The 16,963-nt window shown below is 44.3% G+C and overlaps 1 protein-coding gene across 2 annotated transcripts in view; it reads left to right on the forward strand.

Annotated features, from left to right (window-relative positions):
- Positions 1 to 16,963, forward strand: part of LOC132382031 (immunoglobulin superfamily member 21-like) — a 405,374-nt gene that overhangs the window by 287,013 nt on the left and 101,398 nt on the right. The gene's annotated exons all lie outside the window — the stretch shown is intronic.

A 16,963-nucleotide genomic window follows, 5' to 3' on the forward strand; every position in this document is an offset into this window, starting at 1 on the left:
CCCATGTAGATCCTTTGAAGATGGGACAGCAATAAGCTGGAGACGAATGCATCCTCAGATTCAGAATAGAAAATAGCAAAGGCACTGACTGTGAAATTGGGATGAGTAGCATTGTTGTTTGATGTCATGATGTCAACATCACATGATATTCATGAGATCGCATTTTTAATTGCCTGAAATGCCCAGAAAATTGGATAACATCTTCGCGTGTTGAAGCTGCAAGTGATGGTGGCAATCTGGACTCAATTTGACTCAAGCCCAAAAGAACTTGGCTGTGATGATCTATCTATTGCATGGTGTTGGCCACAAGAGGAAACATACTCTGAGTAGACCCTGTGCCACTCCACCCACCCTTGTTGTATTTGTCGTTTCGTTGGGTTTTCAGACAAAGTCACTGGAGGCCACTCACTGAAGCTAAGACAACCCTACCTGATACTGGAATCAATGTATTTCTTATCCTGGCATAGTTGGGTGTCTGTTGGCTGTTCTGCAGGGTCTCCAACATGACAGGAAGGAGATTAGGGCCTCTAAGCAAGATGAGGCAGAGAGAGAAGGGCACTGAACAGAAGCCCTTCAGCTCCAAGAATATTTAAGAAATACAGGTTTGAAATGCACCTATCAGGACTGGTATCTACAGAGGCTAGGATCCTGTACTGAGATCTTCCACCATGCAAATCCAGACCCTTACATCTGAGGAAGTAAAAAGCCCTAGTTTTCTTCACCGCTGTTTCTATAGGAGTTCCAAGCATGTGACTTTGCAGAGATAATGAGCTGTCCGATGATGTAGGGCTGCCTTCAAGGAATCCTACGCAGAACCTTACTTCAACCAGTAATATAAAGGATTTTACACTCACGATATTCAGTCTTAAGCTATATTTTAAAGATTGTGATGGTTAATACAATGTATCCAGACAACCTATGCCATCCCCCCATTCTGAGGCACTTGGCCGCACCACCATCTTTATGCCGCAATGCCAGTTCAGTCCGTGGCCGTAGAGGAGTCCAGGGCTGTGCCTGAAAGTCCTAATACATTGTTCCCTGCAGTGTGTTGAAGGTTGGTGAGGAGTGTGCATGGCTTCGGTCAGTTCCCGATAGCCCTTGGCGTGTGCTGACCTCACCTGATGCACCACGTGAAGATGCATGCAGTTAAACAGTGGACTTAGCTCTAGACAGTTGAGACAACTTTGAAAATGAGGAAGGGCCACGAGTTTTATGTGTGTATCAGGCAAACTGGCATGGTTTAGTCCCACTCTACCATTGCCTTGCTCTCCTGCAGTGCCTTTGGCAAAGAAAGCACTTTTACACTTGGATGCGTTTTGCTGAGGTCCCTGCTAAAGGTACAGATTGTTTTCTGCTCCAAGAGTGTAGATTTCTGAGATACCAGGGCAAATGTGCTAAATTTAAATGATAATATTATATTAAAAAACTAAAACATTAAGGGGGGGGCAGGTGATGAGTTGCATCTACAGTATGTGGGAGTTGTATGAAACCACTGGAAGCCACGCCGACTACATATGCCAAAAAATATTTGCATCAATTCTAGCATGATGAGACAGTTTGAAATTTAAGTACTGATACAGAAGGGAAAGGTAAATTTATTTAGATAGTTAGTATCAGGAGGGAATCACACTTCCTATATTAAACAGTATAGAATCGTCCAGTCAAAAGGAACAAACAGATGTGATGACAAGTGAAGAATTGTATGGAGATCCACTGCAGTAGGCTCCTCCCTTGCACTTACAAGACTCTCAGACCATAAGACATAGGAGCCAAATCAGGTCATTTGGCCCATTGAGTCTACTCTGCCATTCCATCATGGCTGACTTATTATCCCTCTCACCCTCCTGACTTCTCCCTGTAACCTTTGATGCCCTGACTAATCAAGAACCTACCTGGAATGAATTCCACAGACTCACCACCTCCTGGCTAAAGAATTTCCTCCTCATCTCTGTTCTATATAGACACCCCTCTATTTTGAGGCTCTGCCCTCTGGTCCTAGACTCCCCCACTATAAAAAACATCCTCTCCATATCCGCTCTATGTAGGCCTTTGAAGTTCTGATAGATTTCAATAAGATATCCCCTTATTCTTCAAAACCCAGTGAATATAGGCCCAGCACCATCAAACACTCCTTGTACATTAACATTCATTCTCAGAATCATTCTCGTGAACCTCCATTGGACCCTCTCCAATACCAGTACATCTTTTCTTAGATAAGGGGCTCCAAACTGCTCACAATACTCCAAGTGCAATCTGACCAATACCTTGAAAAGCCTCAGTATCACAAGATTCGAGCTTCCTTAATGTCATTTCCTATACACAAGTGTAAAGGAGAAAGAAATAATTAGTACTCCCAACTCAATGCAGCACAAAAAAACATAAAAGGTAAGGAACACAATAATAAGAAAAAACACAATAAATATTTGAAAGCTTATAGTGCACATTAGGTGACTGACAGGAAATAATAAAATACTGGTGAAGTTCATGGTGGAGGTGTTGATCAGCATTACTGTTTGGGGAACCGTAACTATTTTTGAGTCTGGTAGTTCTGGCATGGATGCTACGTAGCCTCTTTTCTGATGGGAATGGAACACTCCACAAGCACGATGGGTGGGATCCTTTATGATGTTACTGGCCCTTTTCCAGCATCCTTCCGTATATATGTCCTTGATGGTGGGTAGACTGGTGCCAGTGATGCACTGGCCAGTTTTGACTACCCATTGTAAAGTGTCCCCGTCTGTCGCTGTGCAGTTTCCATACCGAGTAGTGATATAGGTTGTCAGGATGATTTCATCTGTGCAGCTATAGAACAAAGAGAGTGTAGATGGGCAGAGTCCAGCTCTCTTCACCCTCTGCAAAATGTAGAGGCATTGGTGAACTTTCCTGACTGTGAAGGATGTGTTCTGTCACCATGAGACGTTGTGTGAGATGAGCTCTCACAGGAGTTTGGAATTGCCTATAGTTTCCACTGCTGCGCCGCCAATGTAAAGGGGAAGGGGGTGAGTTCTGAAGTAGATAACCATCTCCCTTGTCTTGTTGACATAAATGAAGAGTTTATTTGCCTGGCACCAGGCCGCAAGCTCTTCCACTTCCTTCCTATAGGCCGTCTCATCGGTGTTGGTGACGAGCCCACCACCGTTGTGTCATCGGCAAACTTGACAATGTGGTTGCTCATGTGTTTGGCCATTCATTCACATGTGAGCAGACTGTACAGCTATGCGCTCAGCACACAGCACTGAGGGGTACCCGTGTTGAGGATGATGGGGAGGGAGGAGCAGTTGTATATCCTGATTGTCTGCATTAGGAAGTCCAAACACCCTGTTGCACAGTACTATCTTTAAGCTGAGACGGAGTTTGTTCACCAAGGTCTATGGGACAATAGTGTTGAACACCAAACTGAAATCCAGAAGCAGCATTCCGACATAAGGGTCCTTGTTTCTAAGTATGACAGAGCCAGGTGTATAACAGATACTATGGCATCTGTCATAGAGTGGTCCTGTCAATAAGCATATTAGTGACTGTCCAATGTTGGAGGAATGGAATTTTTGATATGTCCATTATCAGCCATTCAAAACACTTCATGATGATTGGTGTCAATGCCACTGGGTGCTGGTCACTTACCTCTTTGGTAAAGGAATAATGGTGACTGATCTGAAGCATGTGGTGACAGCAGGCTGGATGAATGAAATGTTGAAGATGACCATGAAAACGTCAGTGAGCTGTGGAGCAAACTCCCTGCAGCACTCGGCCCAGGATGCTGGCTGCCTTATGGGGGTTGACTTTCTGCAGAGTCCTTCCATTACATGCTTGCTTTCATACTCTTGTCCTCTCAAAACAAATGCTAACATTGCATTTGCCTCCCCTTGCTCTGATTCAACCTGTAAGCTAACCTTTAGGGAATCCTGCACGAGGACTCTCAAGTCTTCTCGCACCTCCGATTTTTGATTTTTTTTTTCTCCATTTAGAAAATAGTCTACACCTTCTACAACTTTATTCCTTCTATCTAAGTGCCTGACCATACAAATCCCTACACAATATTACATCTGCCATTTCTTTATCCATTCTCATAATCTGTCAAATTACTTCTGCAGACTCCCTGCTTCCTCAAAACCGTAGGGTGAATTCTATCATATTATGATCGCTGAATGCCACAGGTTCCTTTACCTTAAGGGCCCTACTCAAACCTTGTTCATTACACAAAACCCAATCCACTAGCTGAACATTCATAGACATTCTGCAAATTCATAGACATGCTGCAAATTCCCTCTCTTGAGATTCGGCACAAATCTGATATTCCAGATCTTCCTGCATATTGGAATCCCCTATGACTATTATAACATTGCCCTTTTTACATGCCTTTTCTATCTCCCGTTGTAATTTGTACCCCATATCCTGGCCACTGTTTGAAACCTGTATATAACTCCCATCAGGGACTTTTTACCTTTGAAGTTTCTTAACTCTGCCCATGAGAATTCTACACCTTCTGATCGTATATCACCACTTCCTAAGATTTAATTTCAATTTTTACCACCAGAGCCACCCCTCCCCCTCTGCCTCCCTACTTGTCCTTTTGATACAACATGTATTCTTGGATGTTAAGCTTCCATTTTCCTATAGTCATGACTCAGTAATGCCCACCAATCTCTTACTACACTACAAGATCATTGACATTCTGTATGTTGTGTGCATTCAAATATAATATCTTCAGTCCTGTTTTCATCACCCTTTTTGACTTTGCCCCCATGTGACACTTCAACTCATCCCACTGACTGCGATCATGCCCTATCGTCTGCCTGACCTTCCTCACAGTCTCACTACACACCGTGTCTGCTTGTAAACCAACAGCCCCATCCGCTGCCCTATCGCTCCAGTTCACATCCCCTGCCAAATTAGTTTAAACCTTCCCCAACACCTCTCGCAAACCTGACTGCAGGGATATTGGTGCTTTATGTACAGATCATACCTTCCTCAAATGAGATCCCATTGATCCAGAAACCTGAACCCTGCCCTCTGCACTAATTTTTCAGTCATGCATTCAGCTGCCAAAAAATTCTATTCTTGTCCTCACTGGTGCATGGCACAGACAGCAATCCAGAGATTACTAACTCGAAGTCCTGCTTTTCAGTTTTCTACATAGCTCCCTGTATTCTCTCTTCAGGACCTTATCCTTTTTCCTACCATAGAACCATAGAACACTACAGCACAGTACAGGCCCTTCAGCCCTCCATGTTGTGCCGACCCATATAATCCTTAAAAAAAAGTACTAAACCCACACTACCCCATAACCCTCATTTTTCTTTCATCCATGTGCCTGTCCAAGAGGCTCTTAAATACCCCTAATGTTTTAGCCTCCACCACTATCCCTGGCAAGTCATTCCAGGCACTCACAACCCTCTGTGTAAAAAACTTACCCCTGATGTCTCCCCTAAAGTTCCCTCCCTTAATTTTGTACATATGCCCTCCAGTGTTTGCTACTGGTGCCCTGGGAAACAGGTACTGACTATCCACCCTATCTATGTCTCTCATAATCTTGTAGACCTCTATCAAGTCCCCTCTCATTCTTCTACGATCCAAAGAGAAAAGTTCCAGCTCTGCTAACCTTGCTTCATATTGACTCGTTCTCCAAACTAGGCAACATCCTGGTAAATCTCCTCTGAACCCTCTCCATAGCTTCCACATCCTTCCTATAATGAGGTGACCAGAACTGGACACAATGTTAATGTACCTATGTCATTGGTACCATTATGTATCATGACTTCCAGATGTTCACCTTTCGAGCCGTGGACTCGATCAGAGACATCCCTGCCCCTGGTGCCTGGGATTCAACATACCACCCAGGTCTCTCTTTCACATCCACATAGTCCCCTGTCTGCTCCTCCAACTATAGAATCCTCTATCACTATTGCACTCCACTTCTCCCCCATCTCTTCTGGTCACCACGGCTTCCGTCTGATCCGTCGTCTCCTCCAACAGTATTCAAAGCAGCATTCTTAGTATTGATGGGTACTGTCACAGGGGTACTCTGCAGAGACTCCTTTGCCCTCTCTGTGTCAGTACTCTGCACTGGCTGCCAATTCCCTTTCATTTTCCTGACAGTCAACCAGTTACCTGCCTCCTGCAACTTAGGGGTGACGACCTCCCTGTAGCTCCTACCTATCATCCCCTCATTTTCCCATATCAGAATCAGAATCAGACTTTAATCGCCAAGTACCTGTGCACATACAAGGAATTAACTTCCGACAGATGTTGTCTCTCTGTTCATAACAGATGATAAATATAAATGAAAATATAGATTATACATACAAGTAGTGCAACCCAAGTAATAGTTAGCCGACAGTTAACCGGCAGTTAACTGTTCAGCAAAGTGACCGCAGTAGGGAAAAAACTTCTCCAGTGCCTATTAGTCTTAGTCTGGAGGGACCTGAAGCGCCTACCAGACGGAAGCAGTTCAAACAGTCCGTGCGCAGGATGGGAGGAGTCCTTTATGATGTTCCCCGCCCTCTTCTTTAACCTGGAAGAGTACAGGTCCACAGTAGAGGGCAGGGAGGCTCCAATGATGCGCTCGGCAGTCCTCACTGTGCGCTGTAGTCTGGTTCTATCCTGCTTGGTGGCGGCTCCAAACCACACAGTGATGGAGGTGCACAGGACAGACTCAATGACTGCAGTGTAGAACTGCAGCAGCAATTCCTGAGGCAGACCATATTTCCTCAAGAGCCGCAGGAAGTACATCCGCTGCTGGGCCTTCTTCAGGATGGAGCTGATGTTCTGCTCCCACTTCAGATCCTGAGAGGTGGTGGTTCCCAGGAACCTGAAGTTCTCCACGGTGGACACAGGGCTGCCGAGGACTGTGAGGGGGGACATAACGGGGGGATGTCTCCTGAAATCCAGACGAAGGTCATCCAGCTTCAGCTCCAGATCCTTTAAGTGGTCTCTAAGGAGCTGCAGCCTGATACACTTCATGTAGATATAGTTATTCAGGAGACCAGAGGTCTCTTAGAAATTCCATGTCTCACACAAACAATGTACCACTAACCCTGGATACATTCTCAGTGCACTAGCTATGTACTTATAGATGAAGAAAGAGAAAATCAAAACTTATTAGAAACTCACTTAGAGCCTCTGCCTCTTCTCGCTGAAGTCTCCCACTCTAACTCTGGCCTACTCACCCATCTTTTTATTGGCCTTTGCCAAGTTACTAATAGCCCCAAGCAACCTCCCGCTCCAATGACAAGTCCTGCCAGATTGTGCACACTCTTTAAAACTGGTGCATAAACTTCACAAGGAACTGCCTCCAACTTTCTGTGGTCTCCTGCTCCGATCGGCTGGAGACTATGCAAGAGGTCTGAGGTTCTTGCAGATGTGGATAAGAGCAGAGGATGAAGAATGGATAAGAAAATGTACATGAAGATCAGTCCTGAAGACTCAGTGCTTGGGTTGAAAATCTATTCCCAGTGTTGAAATGTCTAATACCAGAAGACATGCATTTAGTTGAGAGGGAGTAAGTCCAAAAGAGAAGTGAGGGGCAAGTATTTTACACAGAGACCGGAATGCACTGCCTAGGGTGGTGGTAGAAGCTGATAAATTAGGGAACTTAAGGGGTGTTTAGATGAGTACATGAATGTGAGTGAATTGAAAGGATTAGTCTAGTTGACCATTTGATTACTAATTTAATTGGTCCAGCAAAACATTGTAGGGTGAATGGCCTCTCCCTGTGCTGTACTGTTCTGGGTTCAATAAGCAGGGAGAGGAATTTTCATTAGAAAGAGAAAACTCCGTTTGCCATAATCCATGAGGGAAGCAATGGCACAGAGAGGGCAAAAGAGTCTCTGCTTTTTTAAAGTCATTACTCTCCAGATGTGGATAGCACTGGCAAGACCAGCATTCACGGCCCATCGAATTTCTACAGCCCTTCTCATGAAGGCACTCCCCAATGTTGTTAGAGAGGGAGCCTCAGGATCCAAAAGCAGAAGCACATAAGTGTTTTAAACTCGATCGCTACCAGAACTATGTGGCTCAAAGAGTGATAAAGATTCCTATTCATGGGGCACTTGGGAAGGAGGAGGCTGTTCTATTCACCTCCTTAAATTAAGACTGGGAATAGTGTCCAAGCAAAGCAAAGAACTAGATAAGTCGTTAAACTCAAGGACAGTGAAGGCAGGATTACCGGCAGATTATGGTGGTGGCATCTGTTGGTCTTGAGAGACCATGGATCTGTGCCTGGAGTTTCCAGGGTGCAGTCCTGGGCTGGGTTGTATGGGAGACTCGCAGTTGCCCAAGCTGCAGGCCTTCCCCTCTCCACACCACCGATGTTGTCCAAGGGAAGGGCACTGGGACCCATGACGTCGCAGAGCAATGTGTTGTTCAGTGCCTTGCTCAAAGACACAAACACGCTGCCTCAGCTGAGGCTCAAACCAGTGACCTTCAGGTTACTAGTCTGATGCCTTGCCCAATAGGCCATGCAGCAACACAGGCAGATTATAGTGAGGGAAAAATTGGAAAGTTTAAGATAACTAAATCCAGCAGGAAGTGGTAATGCATGGGTAACACTAGGGTAATTACCGCCAGTCAGGCAGAAATCAAGCATAGGCCAACTACTGGCACATATATAAATACATAAATGTGTTTCAGCTACTAAGTCAACGTTGTTAAATACTGCAGAAGCCATTATTTTTTAGAAGAGATAGGCTAAGTGGAAGATGGAGCAAGATAGTTAAAGAATAGGATAGAAGCTACAGCTGAGGAAACATGTCAGTTCGGTCAATCCCAAAGTAGATACAGTTTGGGAGGAGCTGGGAAATGGTATGTGGAAAATAAATGAAAGTTGAAATTGTATATGGCAATGCAGGAAACTGCAAGTTAAGAAGTTGGGGGTGTAGGTAACAAGTCAAGTCAAGTTCACTATCATTGCTGAAGAAAATTGAAAAGGGGACTTTTATCTACATACATTTGTGTCCAATATCAGTGTCAATCATCATTATAAAGTGATTGATTGCATACCTGATATTCTAAGGGAAAGTTATAATTTAAAATAAAAACAGGAAGTGCCGGTAAAGCTTCGCAAGTCAGACAGTAAAGTGAAACAGTTAATGTTTCAGATCTGGGATCCTTCATCAGAATTGGAAAAAGACTAACAAGTTAGTTTGTTTAGAAGAACAGATGGAGAATGGCCATGGCTGGATCAAAAGAACTTCTCAGTTATGATAAAATCCTACGGCAGTTAAATGATGGTTTTCTTCGTCTCTTTTTCATTTCATATGAAGGTTTCCAGAACTGAAATTACTGTATCTCCACAGATACTGCTTGACTTGACAAGTTTATCCAGTATTTTTTACTTTTATTTCAGATTTCCAGTGTCTGCAGTTTATTTTTATTTTAAATTTATCTAAATTAGAGGCTTGCTCCAGAACCTAATCCCCTAATGTGGGATAAAGTATAACAAGAGCATTGAGTACTTGCTGAGCCTGTGGAGGACTGTGACCTGCCTTCTTAGATGCATATGGTATATCTGTTGCAAAGAGCAGTTTGAAGTGAGGCAGAGAGTCATTAATTCTTTGTCAATCATTGCCACACAAAAAAAACTCCTTCGTCTGGGATTCTGCTGTATGCTAATTGCTATGTTTGTTTGCTTGATAATGAATGTGCCTCAAATTATTTGTGAAGCACTCTAGGATGTCTCAAGGATACAACATACGTCTAGGAGATTTTTCTTTATGTTTTGGAAGTTATTATGCCCACAGAGCAAGTGGATGAGAAGCAATATTCATTGCATGCAGAAAATAATTCATTGTGTGCAGTGCCTAAGGACATTTTGATAAGATGTTAAACCAACATATAAATGCAAGGATTTTTCTTTTCAGAAATTTGCCAACGTATTGTAGAATTCTGTCATTAGTCAGTAACAATAAAGAACTAAATTCAATAGAAGGCAGATTTTTCAGCAGGCAGACTCAAAGGAGAATGGTCATCTTGAACAGCAAAGTGTTCAACTGTTCAATGTTTTGGAATCAGAATCAGGATTAATATCACTGGCATATAGTAGGTCATGAAAATTGATGTTTTGTGGCAGCAGTACATTGAAATACATAATAATTAAAAACAAGCAACCATAAATTACTATGCACCGTGCATTATGCACCATGCATCATAGTTCTGGAGGAACGTTGTTTCATTTTTACTGTGTACTGTACCAGCAGTTATGGTTGAAATGACAATAAAAAGCGACTTGACTTGACTTGACTTGAAATGTTATATATATAGTACATATATATGAATTTTCCCTCATTCTCAGGTCCTGCAAGCTTGAGGGTTCAGCACAGTATCCTTGCTGTTCCTAGTAGTGTGTTCTTCTGGACTGATAGCTCAGATGTTGTTCCCAGGATTTGTTGGAGCCACTCTCCGGGTCCAGGTGTCACAGCTCCAGGTCCTCCTTTCACCACTGTGATTACTCTGACTTTCCACATCCTTTCTATCTGCTCTTCCAAGCCCTGGTGTTTATCCAGCTTCTCGTACTCATCCTTCCTGATGTTACTGTCATTCGGGATTGCCACATCTATTACTATTGCTTTCTTCTGTTCCTTGCCCAATATGACTATCACAAACAAGAGAAAATCTGCAGATGCTGGAAATCCAAGTAACACACACAAAATGCTAGATGTACTCAGCAGGCCAGACAGTATCTATGGAAAAGAGTACTGTCGATATTTTGGGCTGAAAACCTTCGCAGGACTGGAGGAAAAAAAAGATGAGGAGTCTGAGTAAAAGGGTGGGGGGGAGGAGGGAGAATCACAAGACGGTAAATGAAACCGGGGTGGGGGGAGAAATGTGAAATAAAGAGCTGGGAAGTTGACTGGTGAAAGAGATACAGGGCTGGAGAAGGAGGAATCTGATGGAGAGGACAGAAGGCCATGGAAGAAAGAAAAGGGGGAGGTGCACCGGGGGAGGCAATGGGCAGGCAAGGAGATAAAGTGAGAGAGAGAAATGAGGAATGGGGAATAGAGAAGGGGGGAGTGACATTACCGGAAGTCCGAGAAATCGATGTTGATGCCATCAGGCTGGAGACTACCCTGATGGAATATAAGGTGTTGCTCGTGCAACCTGAACGTGGCCTCATCGCGACAGTAGAGGAGGTCATGGATGGACATGTTGGAACGGGAATGGGAAGTGGAACTAAAATGTGCAGCCGCTGGGAGATAGCTCTTTTTCTGGCAGACAGAGCGTAGGTGCTCGACAAAGCAGTCTCCCAATCTATGATGGGTCTCATTGATACACAAGAGGCCACACTGTGAGCACCGGATATAATAGATGACCCCAACAGACTCACAGGTGAAGATGTCGCCTCGCCTGGAAGGACTGTTTGGGGCCCTGAATAGTAGTGAGAGAAGAGGTGTAGGGGTTGGTATAGCAGTTGTTCTGCTTGCAAGGCTAAGTGCCCGGAGGGAGATCAGTGGGGAGGGATAAATAGACAAGGGAGTCTCCTGGGGAGTGATATCTGTGGAAAGCAGAAAGTCGGGGGGTGGGAGGGAAAGATGTGCCTGGTGGTGGGATTCTGTTGGAGAAGCGGAAGTTGTGGAGAATTATGGGCTGACCACAGAGGCTGGTGGGGTGGTAGGTAAGGACAAGAGGAACCGTATCCCTAATGGGGTGAGGGCAGATGTGTGTGAAATGGAAGAGATGCATTTGAGGGCAGCGTTGATGCTGGAGGAAGGGACATCTCCTTCATTCTGGAGTGAAAGATGCGGTGGTGACAGAGGAATTGAGGGGGGGGGGGAACGGCATTTTACAATGAACAGGGTAGGAACTGGTCTGGTCCTGGCAGCTGTAAGAGTCCGTGGGTTTGTAATAGACATCAGTGGAAAAACTGTCTCCAGAGGCAGAGACAGAGAGATTGAGAAAGGGGAGGGAGGTGTCAGAAATGGACCAATTAAATTAGAGGGCAGGGTGGACGTTGGAGGCAATGTTGATGAAGTTGACTAGCTTGTGGCATGGGTGCAGGAAGCAGCACCAATGTCAGTCGTCGCTGTAGCAGGGGAAAAGTGGGGAGTAACACCAGTGTAGGCTTGGAACATGTAGTCGACAAAAAGGCAGACATACCTGGACCCATGCAAGTACCCATGGCTACACCTTTTGTTTGAAGGAAGTGGTAGGAGCCAAAGGAGAAATTATTGAGAGTGAGGATGTTCTGCTAGATGGAGGAGAGTGGTGGTGGAGGGGAACTGATTGGGTCTGGTGTCCAGAAAGAAATGGAGAGCATTGAGGCCTTCCTGAAGGGGGATGGAGGTGTATAGGGATTGGACATCTATGAACTTGAAATCATTGAAAACATCAAGGGCGTGTTAAGTTTCATGAATGTAGGTAGGAAGGGACCGAATCAGGGGGGGATAAAACCAAGTTGAGGTATGCAGATATGAGTTCAGTGGGGCAGGAACAAATAGAAACAATGGAGCTACCTGGACAGGCAGGTCTGTGGATCTTGGGTAGGAGGTAGAGGCGGGAGGTACAGGGTGAGGGGATTATGAGGTTGGTGACAGTGAATGGGAGATGGCCGGAGCTAATAAGGTCAGAGATGGTGTGGGAGACAATGGCCTGGTGCTCCTTAGTGGGATCCTGTTCAAAGGGTAAGTAAGGGGAGATGTCCGACAGTTGTACCATAACTATATTAGCCGATATTACTATGTCTGGTTGGTTGGCCAGTACCTGCTTATCAGTCTGTATTTGGAAGTCCCACAGGATCTTAGCTCTGTCATTCTCCATTACCTTCTCAGGTGTTTCCCATTTGGACCTGGGAGAGTCCAATCCATATTCAATGTAGATGTTCCTGTATGAAATTCCTGAGGTTCAGTGTACGCTGTCCCTGCCTGCATCTTGCACCCTGCTACAACGTGCTGGATTGTTTCAGTGGATCCCTTGCACAGTCTGCATCTTGGGTGTGATGGACCACGGCTTCAATTGCTGTTGAGCTCATTGCCTGTTCTAATGTAGCCATGAGCAGTGCCTCGGTGCTGACCCTCACTCCTACCATTTCCATTCATTAGTTGGTCTTTCTTATGTCAGCCGCCTCTGACATCTGGCAATGCTACATCCTGTCCAGTGGCTTGTCCTGCTATGGTTTCTGGTCCTCTGGTTCTGCTTCACCTACTTCCATGTCCATGTCCCCTGCCTGCTTTCTGAGGTATTCTCCTAGCAGTCATCTTGGGGGCCATCTTCCTGACATACTCATGGTTGTTTCACATTTCTTCCAGGACTGCGGCCTTGACACTTCCAAGTCCCCTTCCTCCTTTATTCCGGTGAGTGTACAGTCGCTCGATGTTGGACTTTGGGTGGAATCCTTCGTGCGTTGTTAGTAGTTTCCGGGTCTTGACGTCAGCGGCTTCCAGTTCGCTCCTTGGCCAGCACACTATTGCGGCTAGGTTTCTGATGACCGGTAGCAAATGTATTGATGGCTCTGATCTTGTTCTTCCCATTCAGTTGGCTTTTTAGGACCTGTCCCACTCTTTAGTGGTACTTGGATATTGTGGCCTTTCTTGTTTCCTCATTGTGGGTTCCATGTGCCTGCAGGATACCCAGCTAGTTGCAGCTGTCCTGTACATCTAATACGTGGCCTTCAGGTAACTTGACTCCTTCAGTCTTGAGGAGTGTGCCATCTGGCTGCACTTCTCCAGCCCGAATGACATCCCGGTGTCTCTGCTGTACGCCCTTCTCAGGTGAATTAGTGAGTCAAAGTCTCTTTCATTTCTGGCATACAGCTTGATGTCGTCCATGTACAGGAGGTGTCTGATGCTCACTCCACTCCTGAACCTGCACCCATGTCCACTCCTTGAGATGATCTGGCTGAGGGGGTTGAACCCTATGCAGACCAGCTGTAATATTGACACCAAGGAACTAGAAACCGCTCAAGATTTCTACTGCTGATTCCTCAATGAGGATGGTTGTGTGTTGCCTTGACTTCCCCATCCTGAAGCCCACAGTCAATTTCTTGGCCTTACTGATCGCAAGGTTGTTGCTGCAACACCACTCAACCAGCTGATCTGTCTTGCTACTGTCTGCCTCCTCATCACCATTTGAAACGCTGCCAATAAGAGTTCTGTCATCAGCAGATTTAAAGATAGCATTTGAGCTGTGCCTTGCCCCACAGTTATGGACGGAGAGAGAGTAGAGCTGTGGGCTAAGTACAGAGACCTAGAGTTTGGGAGTTTGTTGATTAGAGCAAATTGTGTTGAACGCTGAACTGTAAACAATAAGCAGCAGCCTGATGTAAACACAGAGTGCTCAATAGAGTGACATCATTGATTACATTTTCCCTTTGAAAATGCCCAATTTTTTCTCCTCCTCTACGGAGATGTCAGGTAACCTCTGAAACTTCATCATATTGTTTGTATGCGTGCAAAACATAAGCCTCACTGGTCTCTTCAGCCATAAGGAATCTAATTCAATCTGATCAACTTTCTAGCAGGAAACAAGAAACAATCTGCCAGAGGAACTCAGTTGTTTAAGCAGCATCTGTACGAGGAAAGAAATTGTCTGTGTTTTGGGTTAAAACCCTGCATTACGTTTTGACTCAAAATGGTGGCAATTTTTCTCCCCTCACTGGTGCAACTCAGCAAATTGTTCTTTGTTCTAGATTTCTTTGTCTCCAGTCTCATTATGTTTTCTGGCAGGAAATCTGCTCTCCTGTACAAGCCTATGGACTAACTTTCAAGGACTTAAGTTCTCAGTATTATTTATTTCATTTATTTATGTATGTCTGTATTTATTTATTTGCCCAGTTTTGCAGTCTTCTGCAGTTTGTTTGTCAATCTTCGTGTGTAGTTTTTCTTTAATTCTATTATATTTCTCTGTTCCGTGAATGTCTGTATGAAAATGAATCTCAAGATAGTATTACAGTGACATATACGTACCTTGATGACGTTTACCTAGAACTTTAAACTTTGAAGCCAGGGTGCAGTAATCCTTATTGGTAGAGATTAGGACACGTAAATATAATTTCAAAATCTCTGTTCTCAATTGCACTTTTCAACAGATTAAGCATCAGTTTAACACAATGGTAGTACAAGAGGAAGCAATATGAGGCATCAGTTAAAATTTCCACAGGTACAACAGTACATCACGACATTATATCTCCTTTTGGAACAGTTGCCACGTACAAAGCTTCCGGTGACCATACACTGATGTGTCAGTTTCCTCAGCAGATTGACTGTTGCAATTGTTTGGTTGTGTTTTGCTCCCCACACCCCTCCACTCTGTGGTGAAACCTGCCTCCTCTGTATGTATGTGTTTCTCCCATCTTTCTTTCTGTATCACTGCTCTGTTGTACGTTATTCCATGCAGAGCATGTTCCCTTACCTTGGATGGATGCTGGAGAGTGTGTGTGTCACAACCAGGGGTTGTTTTTTAAATATAGATTTTTTTCCAGTTAGTATGTGAAATGTATTTACTTGGTGTAACCTCATGGGTATTCAGTGCTCCTTGGATTGCTTAGCTTTTATGTCTAATTGTTTCTCTTTGGACTAGTTTTGGACTTGCACTTTGTTTTGTAGAGGCCAGTTCAGTTGTGTCATTTAAGGTAAAATTGGATAGGTATATGGACAGGAAAGGAGTGGAGGGTTATGGGCTGAGTGCGGGTAGGTGGGACTAGGTGAGATTAAGGGTTCGGCACAGACTAGGAGGGCCGAGATGGCCTGTTTCCGTGCTGTGATTGTTATACGGTTATGGTTATATGGTTTGCAGTGTTTCGTTCGGGATCACAGGGATTATTAAGCTCTTCGTATTTATCACTTCTATTCAATTTGAGATCATTTAATTAGCATGGTAATTTCAATGCCTTGCATTATAGTTGTTGTCTTTGGGGATTATTGGTTCGTCTGGACACTGGAGCTGCCTGATTGTCTTGAATTCCTACATGCTCTACGGTTTATTTCACGGGGGCTTAGGATTTTCACTGACGGAGTTCTTCTGTGTACCGTGACTCATTCCAGCTCTTCAAAACTCTGTATAGTTTGCGAGAGTTCTTGTTAGTTTCACTGGTTAATTTCTGTAATAAGTCTTTTGTTTTGTTTGAATTGCCGAAGTCTCGGGGATTCCTGCACTTGAGTCCACTAGTGACAGCAAGTGTCTTGGTTGTGTGACTGTTGGCATAATGTGCAGAAGTCAGACTAAGGTATCCTCTCACCTGTTTGTGACATTCCTTTTAGTATCAGTATCTTGTATCGAGGGTGATGATGAATCAGCACATAGGAGGGAGACTGAAACCTTGACTGAGCCGTGTAATAATCTAATAATAACACCAACTTCTCACTCAATGTCAATAAGACCAAAGAACTAATCGTAGACTTCAGGAGAGGGAAACCAGAGGTCCATGAGCCAGTAATCATTGGAGGATCAGAGGTGGAGAGGGTCAGTGAGTTTAAATTCCTGGGTGTCATTATCTCAGAGGACATGTCCTGGACCCATCATAATAAATATTATTGTGAAGAAAGCACGACAGCACCTGTGCTTCCTTTGGAGTCTGCAGAGATTTGGCATAACACTAAAAACATTCACAAACTTCTATAGTTGTATAATGGAGAGTGTGTTGACTGGCTGCATTACAGCCTGGTATGGGAACACCAGTGCCTTTGAACGGAAAATCCTACAAAAGGTAATGGATTCGGCCCAGTACATCACAGGAAACACCCTCTCAACCACTGAGCACATCTACATGAAATGTTGCCATAGAAAAGTAGCACCGATCATCAGATATCCTCACCACCCAGGCTATGCTCTTCTCTCACTGTTGCCATCAAGTACAAGGTACAACAGCTTCAGGACTCACACCATCAGGTTCAATAACAGTTACTACCCCTCAACTATCAGACTCTTGAACAAAAGAGAATAATTGCACTCATCTACTAAGATGTTCCCAAAGCCGATGATCTCACCTTAAGGACTCTTTATCTTGTTATTTCATGCTCGTTATTTATTGCTAATT

The sequence above is a fragment of the Hypanus sabinus genome, chromosome 27 (genome assembly GCF_030144855.1).
Source record: "Hypanus sabinus isolate sHypSab1 chromosome 27, sHypSab1.hap1, whole genome shotgun sequence".
In the NCBI taxonomy this organism is placed as follows: Eukaryota; Metazoa; Chordata; class Chondrichthyes; order Myliobatiformes; family Dasyatidae; genus Hypanus; species Hypanus sabinus.